This window comes from Monodon monoceros, unplaced genomic scaffold, assembly GCF_005190385.1.
Source record: "Monodon monoceros isolate NGI ecotype Baffin Bay Population unplaced genomic scaffold, NGI_Narwhal_1 Super_Scaffold_3, whole genome shotgun sequence".
Taxonomy (NCBI): domain Eukaryota; kingdom Metazoa; phylum Chordata; class Mammalia; order Artiodactyla; family Monodontidae; genus Monodon; species Monodon monoceros.
The window spans coordinates 91,406,899-91,429,135 of record NW_021703780.1 but is presented as its reverse complement, the minus strand read 5'-3'; the positions used below and the strand labels follow the sequence as shown (position 1 = coordinate 91,429,135).

General features: G+C 40.3%; 1 long non-coding RNA gene across 2 annotated transcripts in view; it reads left to right on the top strand.

Moving 5' to 3' along the window:
• Positions 1-4,111: 4,111 nt before the first annotated feature.
• LOC114907906 overlaps positions 4,112-22,237 on the top strand; it is a 50,498-nt gene continuing 32,372 nt past the window's right edge. For both annotated transcript variants that reach the window (XR_003796800.1, XR_003796799.1), the window contains exon 1: positions 4,112-4,502. This is a non-coding gene — a long non-coding RNA (uncharacterized LOC114907906). The remainder of the gene's footprint in view (positions 4,503-22,237) is intronic.

Genomic DNA, 22,237 nt, shown 5'->3' with positions numbered 1-22,237 from the left:
GCCTCCAAACTAAGACATCTATAGGAAAAATGAATTAACTCTCATAGGGGTTGCAAATTGAAATAACTCTTTTTTTTTTTTTTTAAGCCAAAGCTCCTGGAATTAGTTTTTCTAGAAAGGGTGAAATTTAGATGCAGAGTTTAGAAGCTGAGGCGGGGTTGTGTTTTCCAAACATGTCCTTCCCTCATGCCCTTCTAACAGTGTGACGATGGCATCCCTCCATCAACAGGTGGGGCCTATGTCCCATTTCCTGGAATATGGGTGGGCCAATGACAGGGCAGAAGGGATGTCACCTGACTTCCAAAGCTAAGTCATGCAAAGTGACAAAGCTCCTGCACCCGTGAGAGTACCAGCTAGCCTGAAGCCACCTCGCTGGAGAGACCACATGGGAGGCTCCTTAGCGACAGTTCTAGCCTCCAGCTGTTCGAGCCTTCTTCCCACCACCAACCTCCAGACACAGGAGAACCCGCCTTCAAACCATCCCTAGCTGATGCTGAGTGGAGCAGAGGCCAGCTGTACCCGCTGAGCCCTGCCCAAATTGCAAAGTACTCAGCAAAGTAGTGTTACGCTGCTAAGTTTTCCGGTGGTCTGATGCGTCATTAGAGAACATGAGGATTTGGAGAAAATTTGTTAGAGTTAAATGCTAAGTAAAAGTTAATACACCCATAGCAAGGTTGTTTGACCAGCAAATCAATAAACTGTCATTTGCAGTGTTAGTGTCAAGTTTGAAGCAGAAAACCACCTTGTCTTGATGAGAGCTGTTGACAAACATGGAAGCGTTTGGTGGACGAGCTTCCTTGATATTCTTCTGAAGCCTAACCATAGTCTAATGTCTTGATTTCTTAATTATGATAATCGAGTGAACAGAGGAAGGCAGAGGATGTCGTGGTCTTTTAGTGTCTGCTTCTCGTGATTCTCTGGGTTAGGAATGGGGAGAGTACTCAGCTGGGTAGATCTTCTGCTCCATGTGATTTGGTGGGAGTCACTCACTCAGCTGCCTTCACCTTGTGGCTGGGCTGGGTTGGAAGGTCCAAGAAGACCTCTCTTGCACATTGCCTCACCACTCATGTGCTGTGTCTCATCACTCAGCCACGTAACCCAAGCTTCTTTAATGCATGGAGGCTGACTTCCCAGAGCGGAAAGCAGGAACTGCCAGACCTCTTAGGGCTTGAGCGTGAAAGTCCGAGAATGTCACTTCCATTGCATCCTACTGGTTAAATGAAGTCACAAACCAAGTCAAGGGGAGGAAAAAGGGACTCTACCTGTAGAAGGATGGCGTGTCGTGCACATACAGGGTGGGAAGAAATTGTTGGCCATTTAGGAGACAAACGGGACGAGTAATTGGCTCTGAAGACGGAGAGAGGGGTTCTAATCCTAGCTCTGCCACTAACTAGCTGTGTGGTTTTGGCCAAGTCACCTGTTAATGCTTAACCTGTTTGTTCACATGCCAGGTGTGGAGAATGAGTCATGAGCTCCAAGATCCTGTCTAGTTCCAAAAGTTTGCCTCTAATCAAGACAGAACCTACATTAGCCTAGAAAGTGAGGTGGGGGGGAGGGTATATAAACAGGAACACAATTAATGAATTATCCAGTTGTTCTCCTCTGGGCTGTTGTTAGCCTGTGTTTAACCTTTAGCTCTGGACGGGCTAACTAATCAATCACCGTAGGATCTCAGCTTTTGAGGCTTATTCTTCTATCTTCAGGACTTTGCTCCTGGTACAACCTACCTTCCCCTTCCACCTCTTCCTCCTTTTCAGCCTCACGGGGTGGGAAGTCAAAATGCTGTTCAGTTTTACAACTGAGTTTTTATCTTTTACAAGGAGCAGGAAGCATTAGGGCTCTGAAGGGAGCTGGAGTAGGGACCCTGGAACTAGGAGTTGACAAAATAGTGTAGCCATTTGAATACCTCTCTGAATATTGTGTCGAACAGTCTGCACCTGCTGCAAGATGAGACCTACCCCCTCACCCCCAAAGTGAACTGAAACAGGTTTTTTTGTGTTTTTAAAAATCTTCAACTATGGGCTTTATACTTGTGAAATATACAATTCCTTCAGCAAGCAGTCTCAAACCCTTGATTTCAGGAGAACTACAGGTTGCCACAAGGACCCCCCAGACTAGATCTTTGATCATTATTTGGGAGGTTCAGGATGGAAAAGATCTACAGTGGGTACACAGGGTCTTTACCTTAAGGAGCTCATCATTTAGTAAGTTATCAGGTGCCTTCCAATTTGAAGGCCTCAGTTAGACATAGCAGGTGAGCCCTTACTGGCTATACCTGCTCCAGGAATTTCCACAACAGCATCCAGATACACGCAGAGCCCTGTGTATCCTACCCCGTTACTCCTTTACCCTAGTCCGTGATTTTTCAAGTTGGGGGCAGGGTGGGGACACTAAAACAATGTGCACTGAGATCTGCTGGATCCCAGATGATCATTCTGGCACTAAACTCTCACCCCTCCCTACATCTTTCTACTTTATTGCCAGAACTCTTAGGACTCCTCAAATGAGAAAATAGTCATGTTTTTTGGTCACCATAAGCAATATACAAATCCTCATGCTCAAGAATGCAGCTTATCACTACTATCAGAATAATCTGCTAGATCTGCCACCCACTCCATGTTTTTGGTCTTCATTCTTTCTCCAAGCTCTCTCTGTTATCTCCACCAACTAGGATCTTCTTATCCTTGCTTCCTTAATATCCCACACTGTCTCCCCTCACAACCTATTTCCAGTGCTTCCATTGCTTCCATTCTGTCAAAATTTCAGTTTAGGCCCCTACAAACCCAAATGCAGGAAGGATACTCTTTCAAATGTTATGAAGAAACATGTGATCAAAATCAATCCATGAACAGTCACTTTTCTAAAATCTTTGGGGGAGAGGTGGCAAAGATGAACCAGAATTTTAAGACCTCAAAGCAGTAATGCTTTTTGTCATTGGTTCAATTCTCATTGTTCCTTAATCCTTCTCCTATTCTCTAGTAACCAGGAAATGAAATTTGGGGGTAGAGGAGCAGATCTGAAGCTATTTCCCCATTATATTTGTACCCAGGTTATCAACCTAAAAAAACTGTCCACGGGACAAATATGACAAATGGGGGACAGATGTTCACCTAAGTCCTGTATCAGGAATGCCCCAACTTAGGCCATGACAGCTTCTAAGTCGTGTTAAAAACAACAAAAAGCTAGTTCTCAAGGGACAGATGTCTTAATCGAGGGACTCATGCCATAAGAGAATACACAACTGACACAAGGCACATATTTCAGGTCTTGAATCCAACATCGCAGTCTACATCTAGCCTTGTATTTTTCTTCGTATGACCGTACACAAGAAGGCTGCACAAGAACACCTGTCATTGGGTTACGTTAATGGAAGAAGTCTAAGTGTCACTAGAGTTGTATGCCTGACCTGGACTGGCCTCTAAGGCAGGCCGATGGCCGGGTGGGTGCCTTCGGAAGAGAGCATCACTCTGAGCCTGCTACTCCTACTGGAAGAGACTCTGCCCACAGAATGCTCTAGAGATGATCATTACTAAAGGGTGTGCTGCTCTGAAGGAACTGTTGAGGTTCATGACATGAAGGAGTTAGTGAGGGTTCCAGAGATTTGCATTTAGACATGAAATGGGCAAATCTGGAGCAGTCCTTTCTGACCTTCCTCTGACAACCCCAAAAGGGCAGAGTGTGCAGCCCGTGACACCCACTTCCTTCCTTTTCCGAGTTAACGCCCCCTCCCCCATCCAGGCCTGCCCGGACGCCCCCGTCCCCCGCCTTCCAGTAGAGCTCGCGGCCTTGGCCGCGCAACAGTCTTCCGACCCCCTCCAAATCCCGACCTGGCGCACGCGCACACAGCACGCGGCCAAGTAGGCGCGGCCGGCTGGGCGAGAGGGGTAATGAATCGGCCAAGGCTGCAACGCTCCCTCGAGGGGGCTGGGCAGCGAGGGGGCGTGGCAGCGAGGGGCGTGGTGAGCGCGAGGCCCCGCCTTTCCATTGTAGGCGGCGGGGCCAGGTGCAGGCCCACGTGAGCAGCCGGCCCACGGGCTCTAGGGCCCGGGCGCGCAGGCGCACAGCAGGGCTAGGGCGAGGTCGGAGGCGGCAAAGGGGTGAAGGCGGAGGAGGTAGTGCCTGGGAACAGGCAACCTGTGTCTGGCGCGGTGCCCTGCAGCTGGTGGCGGGTGGGGCCGGCGGGCGGGCTACCGTTTTCCCGTGTCGACGGAGGCTGCTGACGGGAAAACGATCCGGGAGGGAGCGCCTCGGCCCAGGTCCCTTCCCCTGAAAACCTGCGAGATTTCAGGGCCGAGTAAGCCAAGCAGAAGATCTGGGCAGTGTTAACAAACGGACGTTGAGATTCGCAGAGATCAGCCTTCGAGGCCTCTGTCTGCCCGCCACCGGCTCTGTGACGTCTGGCGTGTCACAGCCTGGCCTCAGTTTCCCCACCCTTCTAGAGGGCTTGCGGCTTGCGAGTGGCCCCGAAGAAAAGAGTTAACGTCACAAATACTACCGGCCTAGTGAGTATTTAGAGCATCTGAGTCACGCCCTTGCCCTCATTTCAACAAGATGAGTTACACGGCGGTTTAGTGCCAGGGCCCCTGTGTGAGCTTGGGCCTCAGTTTCCTTTGTCAGCGCACAGAATGTGCTTCGAAGGTAACGAGAAGGGAGTGTGGAGCGTTGTCCCTGGCACATGGTGGGCACATAATGCTAGTTCCAGGTGTCAGGCAGAGCAAATGGCTTCGACGTAGAGTTTATTTTAGAGTAGCCAGGCTGTCTGGGGGATGCAACCACAGACCATGCGAGCCAGGGTGCATACCTGCGGATAGCGGTCCGTTTCTACTCTGTCAGCTAGCCAGGGAGAAGGGATACACTTAATATTTTATTAAGTACACTCCCATTTATCCCTGACTTAGAAAAGGCTTCCTTGGTCTAATTTTCCCGGTCTCTCTAGTTCGTAGTGTTTTAGAAACGCTAAAGGAAACGTTTCATTGGTTGTTCTGAATTTGATGTTACATTTAGTTCTTTTTATTTTTTTAAAATAATTTTTGGCTTTCGTTGCAGTGCGCAGGCTCTTCGTTGGGGTGCGCTAGCTTCTCCCTAGTTGTGGCGCGCAGGCTCTCTAGTTGGCGTGTGCGGGCTCTGTTGCCCTGCTTTATTGCCACTCGGCATGTGGGATCTTAGTTCCCTGGCCAGGGATTGAACCTATGTCCCCTGCTTTGGAAGAGGGATTCTTAACCGCTGGACCACCAGGAACGTCCCCATTTAGCCCTCTTATGATGATGGTGATGAAGGAAATGTGATTGATCTGTATTTGGCGTGGTTATTAGTATCCTGGATTAATTTGGGATAAAATTGTCAGTACTCAGCAGGAGAGCTGGCAAAACCTTATGTTCAGCTGTTACTGGGGCTCCATGTTGAAAGCTTAAAAAATATTCGTGCTCTGTGCTGTATTACCTCCGTCGTCTCAGTAATACCCCAGCTTCCATTGTCTCTAGGGTGGTCCTTGAAAGCTTTTGTTAATTTTTATTTTTCAGACATTTTGACCTCAATCTCACCTTTTCCTACCAGTAACCACTTAAAGATTCTGTTGCTGCAAGAGTTCAGGGAAAATCCATTTGTAATATTATTTGGAGAAGGGTGACCACACCCTGACTTCTACCGTGTTGAGCAAATCAAACTACTGTTCTTACTGGAAAAAAACCTGCAGCTGAAGCTGGGGTTAGGGATAAAGAAACCCAGCTGGATTTTGCCCCTCAGTACTAGTGAGAGTTTCTGTTTGTGGTGTGTTTATCATAAAACATACTTTGCAAGAATGTGACTAGCTTTTTATAAGTCTACCGTGACTATACATGGTTTATGATGCCTAGCATCTAAGATATGTACAAATAACTAATAGATCCTGACCCCCTTAAATGACTGACGGGTGTTTGCAAAAGTCAGTATTCTGCCCACACAATAGCTCCTTGCTGGAAAAAGTATTTGGTTGATATTATCTATAACTGATACTTTTAAAATATAGTACTGAAAGCATATGAGAGATTTTGGGGTTTGACTTTTTCATTTATTTTCATCTTCTCATTTCAGTATTTTAAACAGTTGTAGAACTTATGTGCTGGTATTAACAGCTTCTTGAATTTGGCTTAAAAGAGCTAGTTGTCCTTGGTCTCACTATTTCAGTTCAACATACATTATTTAACAGAGAGTATAATATGCTGAATAACTGAACTGCAACAATCATAATAAACATTCATTGAGAATGTACCATTTCCATTTATATTTATGTTTATCATATATGTACATTTATTTCACCATTTTGGACACTGGGGAATAAGACAATGTTTATTATATGTTTTCACCTCGGGAATTTATGACTTTGTTTCCTCTCTTTTTTTTTTAAGAGAAAAGAATCTTTCTGAAAAGTGAAGCCTTTTAATTGTGGTAGAAATCCTGAATATAATGTTTCATTGAGAAACAGTACTCTCCTTTAAAATTTTTGTTGTTTTTTCTTTGTTTCAAATGAAATAACGAACTCTTACAATGTTAGTGTGGCCCTTAGCCAAAACCAATCATTTCTTACTTTAGTAAAGGGATCAAGAATTTTAATTTAATACATAGCAAGTATAATACTTAAGGATCTGCTCATAAAATTGACATTGGATGACAAAGGTTTTAAAACAAGGGTTTTAGACTTCAGAACAGGAAAGGTAAATTTGTGTTTATCCTGTGCCTTATTAAAATATTGGAAATTAATAGTAAAACGCAGTGATGGATTAAAAATAAGCCATTAGACTTTGGGCAACATGGATTAGTCAGTGATACATATATGTATATAATGATATGTATGTATATGTACCATTGTTTGTTTTACAAAAGTCTTTCACTTTAATCTCCTCTCATCAGTTCTCCTATATCACTTTCATATAGGTATTGCTTAAGCCATTAAAGAAATGAAGAAAAAGTTTCAGAAAAGGAAAAAAAAATTCAGAGAAGGTGAAAGGAAATTGCCTAAGGTCTTCTGAGTCCAAGTCCTATAATGCTCACACAATAAAAAAAAGACATGGTGGGCAATGAATATTTTTGATTGAGCCCATTGTCAGTGCAGTCAGTATAGTGGAATTACAATTCTTTCACTGCGATTGACTCCTCTGTTCTAATTTTTACCCGTTTCTATTAACAAAGTAAGGATTTCTGAATTTAACAGTAACAGGAATAGAATGGTGAACAAGATGTAAAGCAGCCCCAACTCTCATGGGAGTTACAATTTAGAGAGAGGTAACAGAGAGCAAAATAACTTCAGATTGTTAAGTGCTAAAGAGATAAAGAGCACATAACCCAGCTTAGGGTGTCATGGAAAGATCCCCAGGAAAAGGGTACCTTAATTGTTGTCTGAAGGATAAGTAAAAATCAGGTGAAGGCAGGAGGAGATGGACAGTCTCAGTAAAGGAACAGTGTGTGAAAAGACGTGATGCAGAAGAGTGCATCCATTGTTCTAGGACCTGGAAAGTACAATGTTAATCATTATAGACGTAGGGGTGTGTTGGGGGCAGTGGCTTTGGTGAAAGAGGAAAGTGTGAGAGATGAGGATAAATAAGGAAGAAGGAGTTAAAGGACTTTGAATCTGTGAGTAAAGGTTTTGGAAAGTAGGGTAGAAGAATGCTGGGAGCTTTGAGACTGTGAGTAGGAGGAACAACTATTAGGAGACCATTGCAGAAGTCCAGGTAAGAAATGATGGTTGCCTGGAAAAGGGTAGTGACACTGCAGATAAAATGAGGATGGAAAGGGAAGATAACTGAAAAAATACGTATGAGTAGAATTTTTTCTTCAAAGAATGGTTTATCGTCCTAGAACATAATTAGTAAAAACTCAAGTTGCATACTGCAGAACGTGCATCTTTTTAAAAAAATACTGAAGTATAGTTGATTTACAATATTATATTAGTTTCAGGTGTACAACATAGCATTTCAATATTTTTATAAATTATACTCCATATAAAGTTATTATAAAATATTGACTATTCCCTGTGCTGTACAATATATCCTTGTAGCTAATTTATTTTACGTGTTGTATTTTGAACCTCTTAATCCCCTGACCCTATTTTGCCCCTCCTCCCTTCCCTCTCCTTACTGGTAACCAGTAGTTTGTTCTCTATATATGTAAATCTGTTTCTGTTTTTTTTTTAAAATTCATTCAGTTTTATTATTTTAGATTCCACGTATAAGTGATAGCATACAGTATTTGTCTTTCTCTGTTGACTTACTTCACTAAACGTAATACCCTCCAGGTCCATGCATATTGTTACAAATGGCAGATTTTCATTCTTTTTTTATAGCTGAGTAATATTCCACTGTGTATATGTATGTGTATTTATATATATGCCACATCTTCTTTATCCGTTTGTCTCTTCATGGACACTTTGGTTGCTTCCATATCTTGGCTATTCTAAATAATGCTGTGAACATTGGGGTACATGTATCTTTTCGAATTAGTGTTTTTGTTTTGATATAATTTCTATTCTGTTAAATTTGGGGGGACTTGTTCTGTGGCCTAGCATATGATCTGTCCTGGAGAACAGTTGAAAAGAATGTGTACTCTGCTGTTTTGGGATAGAATATCCTGTCGATATCTGTTAAGTCCAGCTGGTCTAATGTGTCATACAAGACCACTGTTTCCTTATTGATTTTCTATCCGGACGATCTGTCCATTGATGTAAGTGGGGTGTTAAAGTCCCCTACTACTATTGTATTATTGTCAGTTTCTCCCTTTATGTCTGTTAATACTTTATATATTTAGGTGCTCCTATATTAGGTGCATATATTTTAATGAATGTTGTATGCTCTTCTTGTATTGATCCCCTATCATTATATAATGCCCTTCTTTGTCTTTTGTTACAGATTTTGTTTTAAAGTCTACTTTGTCTGATATGAGTATTTGTTACAGATTTTGTTTTAAAGTCTACTTTGTCTGATATGAGTATTGCTACCCCAGCTTTCTTGTTGCTTCCATTTGCATGAGATTTCTCTTTCCATCCCCTCACTTTGAGAGTGTTTGTGTGTGTGTGTCTTTACGTCTGAAATGAGTCTCTTGTGAGCAGCATATAAATGGGTCTTGATTTTTCATCCAGTTAGCCACCCTATGTCTTTTGATCAGAGTGTTTAGTCCATTGGCATTTAAAGTGATTATTGATAGGTATGTAGTTATTGCCATTTTGTTACTTATTTTCTGGTTGTTTTTGTAGTTCTTCTCTGTTCTTTTCTTCTTTTAGTTTTTACCCTTGTAGTGTGATGATTTTCTTTAGCTGTATGCTTGTGTTTCCTTCTCTCTAGTTCTTGGGTATCTATTGTAGGTTTTTGATTTGTAGTTACTGTAGGGTTCATATATGTTGACCTGTAACTATATCTGCTTGTTTCAAACTGATAGTCATTTAAGTTCAAACACATTCTAAAAGATATACTTTTTAAAATTCCCCTCCCCCACGTTTGGTGTCATATTTACATCTTCATGTTTATCCCTTAACTGCTTATTGTGGTTGTAGTTGATTTACAGTTTTTGTCTTTTAATCTTCATACTAGCTTATTTAAGTGGTTGATCCACAGCCTTTACTGTATGTTTGCGTAGGTCCTGACCTTATCGCTTCTCTTGCCTTCCTACCTGACTCTGTGTGGATCTTTCTTTATAGCCTTTATGCCTGTCTCCAGTTTGCTTTCAGTGATAATTGCTCTGCATGTAAATGTATTCTTGATGTGTTTGTGCAGGGAGGCAAGTCCAGTGTCCTCCTACTCTGCCATTTTGACCTCTTATGTATGAGTAGAACTAATGCAGTTTTGTGATAGCTTGGATGAAGGGAGACGAGAGAGTAATGCCTGGGTTTCTGTTTTGGCAATTGAGAGAATAGTAATACTACTCACTGAGAGGAGGGATACAAAACAGGGGGTACAAATTTGAGAGGAAGACTGTGAGGGGAAAGATAAGAGTTCAGTTTTAGACAGATTGAGTCTAAACATCAAGCTGAAGATAATGACTTGGGAGGTTTGAGTCGAGGCCAGTGATTTGGAATTATTGGGGGGGATAATATTTGCTTCTCATTACGATTGGGAGAAGATTAGAAATACTAAGAATACTTCAAGCTCTTTTTGAAGCAAGGAATTATGTTTAATTTACATGACAAGTCTGTAAGCAACCTCTAGAACAAGGAAAAAATTGCATCACAAAGAATCAGAGCTAGTGGCTTGAAAAGTGCCTTAATGTGGAAAGACACCTAATTTTCTTTTAAAAAATGAGCACTGGGAGGGCCCGGTGGGATGGAGGCTGGGAGACTGGGGCAACTGACCTGCAGCTCAGCGGGAGGCAGGTGCCTGGAGATGTGACTGGGGCCCACATGGCCAGGTTGCCATCCCAGAGCAGGGCTGCCACACCCTGGCCCTCCCTCATTCTGCATGAAAAACCAGCTCCATGACCCCCCAGCACAGGTGCATTTTTTAAAAAACAAGTACTTAGAGAATTACCTTTCAAAAAAGTACTTCAGGGATTGTTAGATTGGATTTTAAAAAAATCAAGAACCAACTCTATATGCTCTCTACAACAAACTCACCTTAAATATAGAGACATAGATAAGTTAGAAGTAAAAAGATGGGAAAAACATATGCCATGCAAAACACTAATCAAAAGAAAGATGAGGTGGCTCTATTAATACCAAAGTAGACTTCAAGAAATACTGCCAAGGAAGAAGACGGGCATTACATAATGAATAAGGGGTCAGTTCATCAAGAACACTTAACAGTCACAAATGTGAATGCACCTAACACAACTGAAAGAGCCAAAGGTGACATAGACAAATTCACAGTTTTAGCTGGCAAGTCCAACTCTCCTTTTTCAGTAATCCATAGAACTAGTAGACAGAAAATGAGCAGGGATGTAGAGACCTAAACAGCCCTATTAGCCAACTTGATGTAACTGACTGTTAGAGGATACTCCATCCAGCAGTAGCAGAATACACATTCTCGTCAAGTGTATCTAGGAAATTCCCCACGTTAGATCATATTCTGGGCCATAAAACAAATTTCAACAAATTTAAGAAATCATATAAAGTATGCTCTCTGATCCCAGGAGAATTAAGCTAGAAATTAATAAAAATATCGGCAATTTCCAACTATTTGGAAATTACACAGCACACTTTTAAATAACCCTGAGTCAAAGAGGAAGGCATAAGGGCAATTAAAAACTACTTTGAATGGAATGACAGTTAAAATGCAGCACATGCTAAAGCAGTGCTTAGAGGGAAGTGTAGCGTAAAAGGCATATATTAGAAACAAAAAAGGCCTGAAATCAATCTTAGCCTCTTAAGAGGCTATCTTAGCCTCCACCTTAAGAAACTAAAAAACAGAAGAGCAAATTAAATCCAAAACAAACAGAAAATAGGAAATAATAAAGATAAGGCCATGAATAAAGTTGCAAACAAAAATAGAGAAAGTCACTAAAACCAAAAAGTGGTATTTGAAAGATAAATTTGATATACCTCTAGCTAGACTTATCAGGAGAAAAGCTAGACTTATCAAATCAATATCAAGAATGAAAAAGAGAACATCACTACAGACCCTACAGACATTAATATGATAGTAGGGAATATTACCAACAATTTTCTATGTTAATAAATTTGATAAATTAGATGAAATGGGCAAATTCCTTGAAGGACTAACTACCAGAACTTACTTAAGAAGTAGTAAATAACCTAACAACTTTCCCACAGGAAAAATCTGGTGGCTTCACTGGTCAATTGTACAGGTATTTAAGGAAGAAATGATACCAATTCTACACAAACTCTTCCAGAAATAGAAAAGGAGAGAACACTTCCCAACTAATTTTATGAGGCCAGCAGTATACCTCACACGCATTAGGATGGCTACTATCAAAAGAACCAGAAAATAATAAGTATTGATGAGTATGTGGGGAAATTGGAACCATTGTGCAGTGTTGATGAGAATGTAAAATGATGTAGCTGCTATGGAAAATAGTATGGTGATTCCTCAAGAAAATTAAAATTGGAGTTACCATATGATCTAGCAATTCCACTTTTACATCCCAGGGATGTAATACACATTATATAGCAAATAATACTGTAATAATTTTGTATGGTGATAGATGGTTACTAGACTTATTGTGGTGATCATTTCATAATGTATTTGATTGTCAAATCACTATGTGTACACCTGAAACTAACATACTATTGTATGTCAACTGTATTTCAGTTAAAAAAAGGAGGGGTTTGAAGAGATATTTGTACACCCCTGTTCATAGCATTATTCGTGATAGGTAAAAGATGGATGCACCCCAAGTGTCCATTGATAGATGAATGGATAAGCAACATGTGGTATATGCATGCAAAGGAATATTATTCAGCCTTGAAAAGGAAGGAAGTTCTGGTAATGCTACAGTATGGATAAAACTTGAGGGCCTTATGCTAGATGAAATAAGCCACTCACTAAACAGCAAACACCGTATGATTCCACTTATATGAGATACCTCGCGTAGTCAAAGTCATAGAGGCAAAAAGTAGAATGGTGATTTTGAGGGGCTAGGAACAGGGGGAATGGGGAAATATTGTTTAATGGGTACAGGGTTTCAGTTTTCCAAGAATAAAGGAGCTATGGAAATGGATAGTGGTGATGGTTGAACACATATTGAATATATTTAATAGCACTAAACTGTACACTTAAAAGTGGTTAAGATGGTAAGTTTTCTGTTGTCTATTTTCTCACAGTAAACAAAATTGAACAAAATTCAGTATATAAAAAGTAGAAAATATATCGTGACCAAGTGGAGTTTATCATAAGATGCAAGATTGGTTCACTATTCATAAATCAATCAATGCAATTCACCATATCAACAGACTAAAGAAGAAAAACCATATGATCATCTCAATAGATGCAGAAAAAGCATTTTAAGAAACATTTATTATTCATTCCTGAAAAAACTCTCAGAAAACTAGGAATAAAAGTGAACTTCCACTACCTGATAAAGGCCGTGAATGAAAAACCTACAGCTAATATCATACTTAATAGTGAAAGACTTGAATGCTTTCCCCCTAAAGTCAGAACAAAGCAAGGATGCTGGCTCTCACCACTCTTATTCGTCATTTTCCTGAAGGTCCTAGCTAGTGCAATGAGGCAAGAAAAAGAGGCATACAGAGTGGAAAGGAAGAAATAAAAATGCCTTTATTTGTAGATACCATGACTGTCTGTGTAGAAAATCCCAAAGACTCTCCAAAAAACTCCTGGATATAGTAGGTAAAATTAGGAAGGTCACAAGATCCAAGGTCAATATATGAAAACTGTCGTACTTTTCTAACAGCAAACATTTGAACTTGAAGACTTTTTAAAGTGCTCTTTAAAATAGCATTCAGGGAATTCCAGTGGTCCAGTGGTTAGGACTTGGAGCTTTCACTGCAGTGACCTGTGTTCAGTCCCTGGTCGGGGAACTAAGATCCAACAAGCTTCAAGGTGTGGCCAAAAAAAAAAAAAAAAAAAAGCATCCGAACTATTTAAATACTTAGGGAAAATATAACAAAATATGTGTAAGATTTGTATGTTAAAAATTACAAAATTGATGAGAGAAATTAGAGAAGACCTAATATCAGTAGTGAGATATTTTGGGTTCATAAGTGGGGAGACTCAATATTATCAGAATGTAATTTCTTCCCAAAATGATGTGTAGATTCAATGAAATTACAACCACAATCTCAGCAGCCATTTTTTTTGTGGAAATTAATAGGCTAGTTCTAAAATTTATATTGAGAGGCAAAGAACATAGAGTAGCCAAAACAATTTTTTAAATTTAATTTTTACTTTATATTGGATTATAGTTGATTTACAATGTTGTGTTAGTTTCAGGTGTGCAGCAAAGTGATTCAGTTATACATAAACATCCATTTTTTAAATTTTTATTTATTTATTTTTGGCTGTGTTGGGTTTTCGTTTCTGTGCACGGGCTTTCTCTAGTTGCGGCAAGCGGGGTCTATTCTTCATTGCGGTGAGTGGGCTTCTCATTGTCGTGGCTTCTCTTGTTGCGGAGCACAGGCTCTAGACGCGCAGGCTCAGTAGTTGTGCCTCACGGGCTTAGTTGCTCGCGGCATGTGGGATCTTCCCAGACCAGGGCTCGAACCCGTGTCCCCTGCATTGGCAGGCAGATTCTTAACCACTGCGCCACCAGGGAAGCCCTATCCATTCTTTTTTAGATATTTTTCTCATATAGGTTATTACAGAATATTAAGTAGAGTTCCCTGTGCTATGCAGTAGGTCCTTGTTGATTATCTGTTTTATATATAGTAGTGTGTATATGTTAATCCCAAACTCCTAATTTATCCGTCCCTCCATGTTTCCCCTTTGGTAACCATAGGTTTGTTTTCGAAGTTTGTGAGTCTGTTTCTGTTTTGGAAATAAGTTCATTTGTATCATTGTTTTTAGATTTCACATATAAGTGATATCATGATATTTGTCTTTCTCTTTTTGACTTACTTCGCTTAGTATGATAATCTCTAGGTCCATCCATGTTGCTGCAAATGGCATTATTTTATTCTTTTTATGGCTGCATAATATTCCATTGTATATATGTACCACATCTTCTTTATCCATTCTTCTGTCCATGGACATTTCAGTTGCTTCCATGTCTTGGCTCTTGTAAGTAGTGCTGCAGTGATCATTATAGAGTGCATGTATCTTTTTGAATTATGGTTTTCTCTGGATCAGTGCTCAGGAGTTGGATTGCTGGGTCATATGGTAGTTCTATTTGTAGGGTTTTTTTTTTGTTTTTTGTTTTGGTTTTGTTGGGTCTTCATTGCTGCACATGGGCTTTTCTGTAGTTGCCACGAGCAGGGGCTACTCTTTGTTGTGGTTCACGGGCTTCTCATTGTGGTGGCTTCTCTTGTTGTGGAGCACGGGCCCTAGGCACGTGGGCTTTACTAGTTGCAGCATATGGGCTCTGTAGTTGTGGCTCACGGGCTCTAGAGCGCAGGCTCAGTGGTTGTGGCACATGGGCCCAGTTGCTCCGCAGCATTTGGGATCTTCCTGGAGCAGGGCTTGAACCCATGTCCCCTGCATTGACAGGCGGATTCTCAACCACTGCGCCACCAGGGAAGTCCCCACTTTTAGCTTTTTAAAGAATCTCCATACTGTTCTTCATAGCGGTTGTACCAATTTACATTCCCACCAACAGTGTAGGAGGGTTCCCTTTTCCCCACACCCACTCCAGTATTTGTTATTTGTAGACTTTCTGATGATGGCCATTCTGACCAGAGTGAGGTGGTACCTCCTTGTGGTTTTGATTTGCATTTCTCTAATAATGAGCAGTGTTGAGCATGTTTTCATGTGCTTTTTGGCCCTCTGTATGTCTTCTTTAGAGAAATGTCTATTTAGATCTTCTGCCTATTTTTTGAATGGGTTGTTGGTTTTTCTGATATTAAGCTGTGTGAGCTGTTTGTATATTTTGGAGATTAATCCTTTGTTGGTAGCTGCATTTGCAGATATTTTCTCCCATTCTGTGGGTTGTCTTTTCATGTTGTTTATGGTTTCCTTTGCTGTGCAAAAGCTTTTAAGTTTCATTAGGTCCCATTTGTTTATTTTCATTATTGTAGGAGGTGGATCCAAAAAGATACTGCTGTGATTTATGTCATAAAGTATTCTGCCTGTGTTTTCCTCTAAGAGTTTTATAGTATCCGGTCTTACATTTAGGTCTTTAATCCATTTTGAGCTTATTTTTGCGTATGGTGTTAGGGAGTGTTCTAATTTCATTCTTTTACATGTAGCTGTCCAGTTTACCCAGCACCACTTACTGAAGAGACTATCTTTTCTCCGTTGTATAGTTTTGCCTCCTTTGTCATAGATTAATTGCCCATAGGTGTGTGGGTTTATTTCTGGGTTTTCTATCCTGTTCCATTGTTCTATATTTTATTTTTGTGCCAGTGCCATACTGTTTTGATGACTGTAGCCTTGTAGTATATTCTGAAGTCAGGGATCCTGATTCCTCCAGCTCCGTTTTTCTTTCTCAGGATTGCTTTGGCTATTTGGGGTCTTTTGTTTATCCATACAAATTTTAAAAACTTTTTGTTCTAGTTTAGTTCTGTGAAAAATGCTGTTGGTAATTTGTAGGGATTGAATCTGTAGATTGCCTTGGGTAGTAGAGTCATTCTGACAGTAATCATTCTCCCAATCCAAGGACATGGTATATCTTTCCATCTGTTTGTGTTGTCTTCTATTTCTTTCATCAGCACCTTACAGTTTTCAGATTACAGGTCTTTTGTCTTCTTAGGTAGGTTTATTCCAACGAATTTTATTCTTTTTGATGTGATGGTATATGGGATTGTTTTCCTTAATTTCTCTTTCTGATCTTTTGTCGTTAGTGTATAGAAATGCAAGAGATTTCTGTGTATTAGTTTTGTATCCTGCAGCTTTACCAAATTTATTGATGAGCTCTAGTCGTTTTCTGGTAGCATCTTTAGGATTCTCTATGTACAGTATCATGTCATCTGCAAACAGTGACAGCTTTACTTCTTCTTATCCAGTTTGGATTCCTTTTATTTATTTTTCTTCTCTGATTGCCGTGGCTGAGACTTGTAAAACTATGTTGAGTATAAGTGGCGAGAGTGGACATCCTTGTCTTGTTTCTGATCTTAGAGGAAATGTTTTCAGCTTTTCACCATTGAGTGTGATGTTAGCTGTGGGGTTGTCATATATGGCCTTTATTATGTTGAGGTAGTTTCCCTCTGTGCTCACTTTCTGAGGAGAATTTATCATAATTCGGTGTTGAATTTTGTCAAAAGCTTTTTCTGCATCTATTGAGATGATCATATGGTTTTTATTATGTTTGTTAATGTGGAGTATCACATTGATTGATTTGCAGATATTGAAAAAGTCTTGCATCCCTGGGATAAATCCCACTTGATCATGGTTTCTGATCCTTTGAATGTATTGTTGGATTACGTTTGCTAGTATTTTTTTTTTTTTTTTTTTATTTTGGTACGCGGGCCTCTCACTGTTGTGGCCTCTCCTGTTGCTGAGCACAGGCTCCGGACGCGCAGGCTCAGCGGCCATGGCTCACGGGCCCAGCCGCTCCGCGGCATGTGGGATCTTCCCAAACTGGGGCACGAACCCGTGTCCCCTGCATCGGCAGGTGGACTCTCAACCACTGCGCCACCAGGGAAGCCCCGTTTGCTAGTATTTTGTTGAGGATTTTTGCATCTGTGTTCATCATTCGTATTGGTCTGTAATTTTTGTGTGTGTGTGTGTGGTATCTTTGTCTGTTTTTGGTATCAGGGTGATGGTTTTGGTATCAGAATGAGTTTGTGGATGTTCTTTCCTCTGCAGTTTTTGGGAATAGGTTCAAAAGGATAGGTGTTAACTCTTCTCTAAATGTTTGATAGAATTCTCTTGTGAAGCCATCTAGTCATGGACTTTTGTTTGTTTGAAGTTTTTAAATCCCAGTTTCAATTTCAGTACTTGTGATGGGTCTGTTCATATTTTCTATTTCTTCCTGGTTCAGTCTTCGAAGACTGTACCTTTCTAAGGATTTGTCCATTTTACTGGCGTAGGGTTGCTCATAGTAGTCTCTTATGATCCTTTGTATTTCTGTGGTGTCAGTTGTAACTTCTCCTTTTTCATTTCTAATTTTATTTTATTTTTATTTTTTGGGAGGGGGGTTTAAAAAATTTTTTTTAATTGAAGTATACTTGATTTACAATGTTGTGTTAGTTTCTGGTGTATAGCAAAGTGGTTCCTATATATTTGTGATATATATATTATATATTATTTTTCATATTCTTTTCCATTATGGTTTATTACAGGATATAGAATATAGTTCCCTGTGCTATACAATAGGACCTTGTTGTTTATCTCTTTTATATATAGTAGTTTGTATCTGCTAATCCCAAACTTCTGATTTATTCCTCCCCCTCCATTCCCCCTTTGGTAACCATAAGTTTACTTTCTATGTCTGTGAGTCTTTATTTCTAATTTTATTGATTTGAGCCTTCTACCTCTTTTTCTTGATGAAGCTGGCTAAAGGTTTATCAATTGTGTTTATCTTCTGAAAGAACCAGCTTTTAGTTTTATTGATCTTTGCTGTTGTTTTCTCTCATTCCTGTGAGAAAACCTCAGCAATGTAATTACTTTCCTGTTCGTGGGTTGCCCACCCAGCGGGCATGCGATTTGATTGTATTGCGAAGGCACCCCTCCTACTGTCTTGTGGCTTCTTCTTTGTCTTTGGATGTAGAATATCTTTTTTGGGTAGGTTCTAGTCTTTTTTTGTTGATGGTTGTTCAGTAGTTAGTTGTGATTTTGGTGTTTTCATGAGAGGAGGTGAGCTCAAGTCCTTCTACTCTGCCATCTTGTCTCCAATCATGCTGTTATCTCAATCTCTAATTGCTTTTTATTAAATAAGCTCTTTCCAGTGTTTTTCAAACCCCCTGCTGGCTCATGATGAAGCTTTTTTGGGTCCTCTTTAAAGATGGGTGTCCGCTGTGGTCAATCAGAGCTACCTTGTTTCTTTTTTTAAAATTAATTAATTAATTAATTTACTTATTTGGTTGTGTCGGGTCTTAGTTGTGGCAGGCGGGCTCCTTAGTTGTGGCTCGCTGGCTCCTTAGTTATGGCAGTCAGGCTCCTTAGTTGCAGCAGGCGGTCTCCTTAGTTGTGGCATGTGAACTGTTAGTTGAGGCATGCGTGTGGGATCTAGTTCCCAGACCAGCGATCGAACCCGGGCCCCCTGCCTTGGGAGCACGGAGTCTTAACCACTGTGCCACCAGGGAAGTCCCAACCTTGAGGTTCTTACGTACTGGGAAGCTGGAGATCTGGGATGGTGCTGAGCCTCAAGAATGGCCCAGAGTGAAGATTCCAGTAGGCTGTTCTGGATTTCTCATTATTTTTTTGTGGACTCCATAGTTTGGCTTCTGTATCCACCACCCTAACCCAGGAGAAACTTCCCCAAACTCACTGTACCCGCAGTGCAGAACAGTATACTTTCTCTGCTCCTCGGAAAGCTGAGGTAAGATTTGCCATTGGAAAGATCACAGCTTCTGGGCTGCTGTTTTTCTTTTTTTTTTTAAGTATGGTAAGAACATAAAATACAGAAGATGAGATCTACTCTCTTAATAAATTAGTATACAGTATTGTTAACTACAAGCACAATGTCGTGTAGCAGATCTGCAGAACTTTTTTATCTTTTACTACTGGAAGTTTATACCCATTGAATAGCAACTCCCCATTTCCCCTTTCCTCCAGACCCTGGCTACCACCATTCTTCTTGTACTTTGATGACTGACTACTTTAGATAACTCATACAAGTGGAATAATGCAGTATTTGTCCTGGCTGGCTTATTTCATTTTGTATAAGGTCCTCAAATTTCATCCATGCTGTAGCATACAAAACAATATCCTTCTTTTTATGGCTGAATAATATTTCACTGTATGTATATGCCACATTTTCTTTATGCATTCATCTGTTGACTAATATTTAGATTGTTTCCACCTTTTAGCTCTTGTGAACAGCGCTTCAGTGAACACGGGAGTGTAGATATCTCTTTGATATCTTGAGTTCAGTTCTCTTGGATAAATACCCAGTAATTGGATTGCTGGATCATATGGTAGTTCTATCTTTAATTTTTGAGAAACCTCCATACTATTCTCCGTAGTGGCTGCACCATCTGACATTCTCACCATCAGTGTACCAGGCTTACAGTTTCTGTACAGCCGCACCAACACTTGTTATTTTGTTTTCTTGATAATGGCCATCCTGAGAGGTGTGAGGTGATATCTCATTGTGGTTTTTTGATTTGCATTTCCCTGATGATGAGCATCTTTTCGTATAACTGTTGGCTATTTGTAGATCTTCTTTGGAGAAATGTCTCCCCAAGTCTTTTGCCCATTTTTAACCAGTTTATTTGTTTTTTTGCTGTTGGGTAGTAGTAGTTCCTTATATATTTTGAATATTAATCTCTTATCAGTTTGCAAATACTCTCTCCCTTTCCATAGGTTGCCTTTTCACTCTTGATTCTTTACTTTGCTGTGCAGAAGCTTTTTAGTTTGATGTAGCCCCACTTGTCTATTTTTGCTTTTGTTGTGTATCCTTTTGGTGTTCAAATCAGTGCCAAGACCAGTGTCGTGAAGATTTTCCTCTATGTTTTCTTCTTGGAGTTTTAGAGTTTCAGGTCTTGTATTTAAATTTTTAGTACATTTTGAGTTGATATATATGTATGGTGTAAAATAAGGGTCCAGTTTCATCCTTTTGCATGTGGCTATCCAGTTTTCCCAGCATCGTTTGTTGAAGAGACTAACCTTTCCCCGTTATGTATTCTTGGTGTGCTTGTCAAAGAGCAGTTGACCATATGTGAAGACAATGAGAGATTGGTGAGTGGAAAGACACATAGGCCAATGGAATAGAATACAGAGTACAGGAACAGACCACACAAACATGGTCTGATTTTGGACAAAGATGCCAAGATAACTCTTTGGAGTAGAGATAGTCTTTTCAAAAACTTGGTGCCGGAATAATTGACATCCATATTTTAAAAAATGAACCTTGGGCTTCCTTGGTGGCGCAGTGGTTGAGAATCTGCCTGCTAATGCAGGGGACACGGGTTCGAGCCCTGGTCTGGGAGGATCCCACATGCCGCGGAGCAACTAGGCCCATGAGCCACAACTACTGAGCCTGCGCGTCTGGAGCCTGTGCTCTGTAACAAGAGAGGCCCGCACACTGCGATGAAGAGTGGCCCCCACTTGCCACAACTAGAGAAAGCCCTTGCACAGCAACGAAGACCCAACACAGCAAAAATAAATAAAATACATTTTAAAAAGAAGAAAAAACCTTAAAAAAGTTTTAAAAAAATGAACCTTGTATGTATACAAAAATTAACTAAAATTGTGTAATAGATCAAAATGTAAAATTTAAAACTACAGCACTTCTAGAACTTCCTGTTGCATCTGTTAGCCACATGTGGCTATTTAAATTTAAATAATTAAAACTAAATACAGTGTGACAATTCAGCTGCTTAGTTGTTCTAGCCACGTGTCAAGTCCTCAGTGGCCATGGGTGGCTAACTAAAGGTGTATTGATTAGCTCAGATTACAGCATTTTTCTTTTCTTTTTTTTTTTGAGCTTGGTGGGAAAGGCTTTTCTGTTTTTTTAAAAATACATTTCATTATTATTCTTTTACATCTTTATTGGATTATAATTGCTTTGTAATGTTGTGTTAGTTTCTGCTGTATAACAAAGTGAATCAGCTATATGTATACCTGTATCCATTCTCTCTTGCACCTCCCTCCCACCCTCCCCATCCCACCCCTCTAGGTTGACACAGAGCACTGAGCTGGCCTCCCAGTGCTGTACAGCAGCTTCCCACTAGCTCTCTGTTTCACACATGGTAGTGTATATATTGTCAGTGCTAGTCCCTCAGTTCATCCCACCCTCCCATTCCCTCCCTGTGTCCACAAGTCCATTCTCTATGTCTGCATCTCTATTCCTGTCCTGCCACTAGGTTCATCAGTACCATTTTTCTACATTCCATATATATACGTTAATACATAGTATTTGTTTTTCTCTTTCTGACTTACTTCACTCTGTATGACAGACTCTAAGTCCATCCACATCACTACATATGACTCAATTTCTTTCCTTTTTATGGCTGAGTAATATTCCATTGTATATATGTGCCACATCTTCTGTATCCACTCATCTGTTGATGGACAGTTAGGTTGCTTCCATTTCCTGGCTATTGTAAATAGAGCTGCAGTGAACATTGTGCTACATGATTCTTTTTGAATTATGGTTTTCTCAGGGTATATGCCCAGTAGTGGGATTGCTGGGTCATATGGTAGTTCTATTTAGTTTTTTAAGGAATCTCCATACTGTTTTCCATAGTGGCTGTATCAATTTACATTCCCACCAACAGTGTGAGAGGGTTCCCTTTTCTCCACACCCTCTCCAGCATTTATTGCCTGTAGTTTTTTTGATAATGGCCATTCTGACCAGTGTGAGGTGACACCTCATTGCGGTTTTGATTTGCATTTCTCTAATGATTAGTGATGTTGAGCATCTTTTCATGTGTTTGTTGGCAATCTGTATGTCTTCTTTGGAGAAATGTCTATTTAGGTCTTCTGCCCATTTTTGGATTAGGTTGTTTGTTTTTTTGATATTGAGCTGCATGAGCTGCTTGTATATTTTGGAGATTAATCCTTTGTCAGTTGTTTCATTTGCAAATATTTTCTCCCATTCT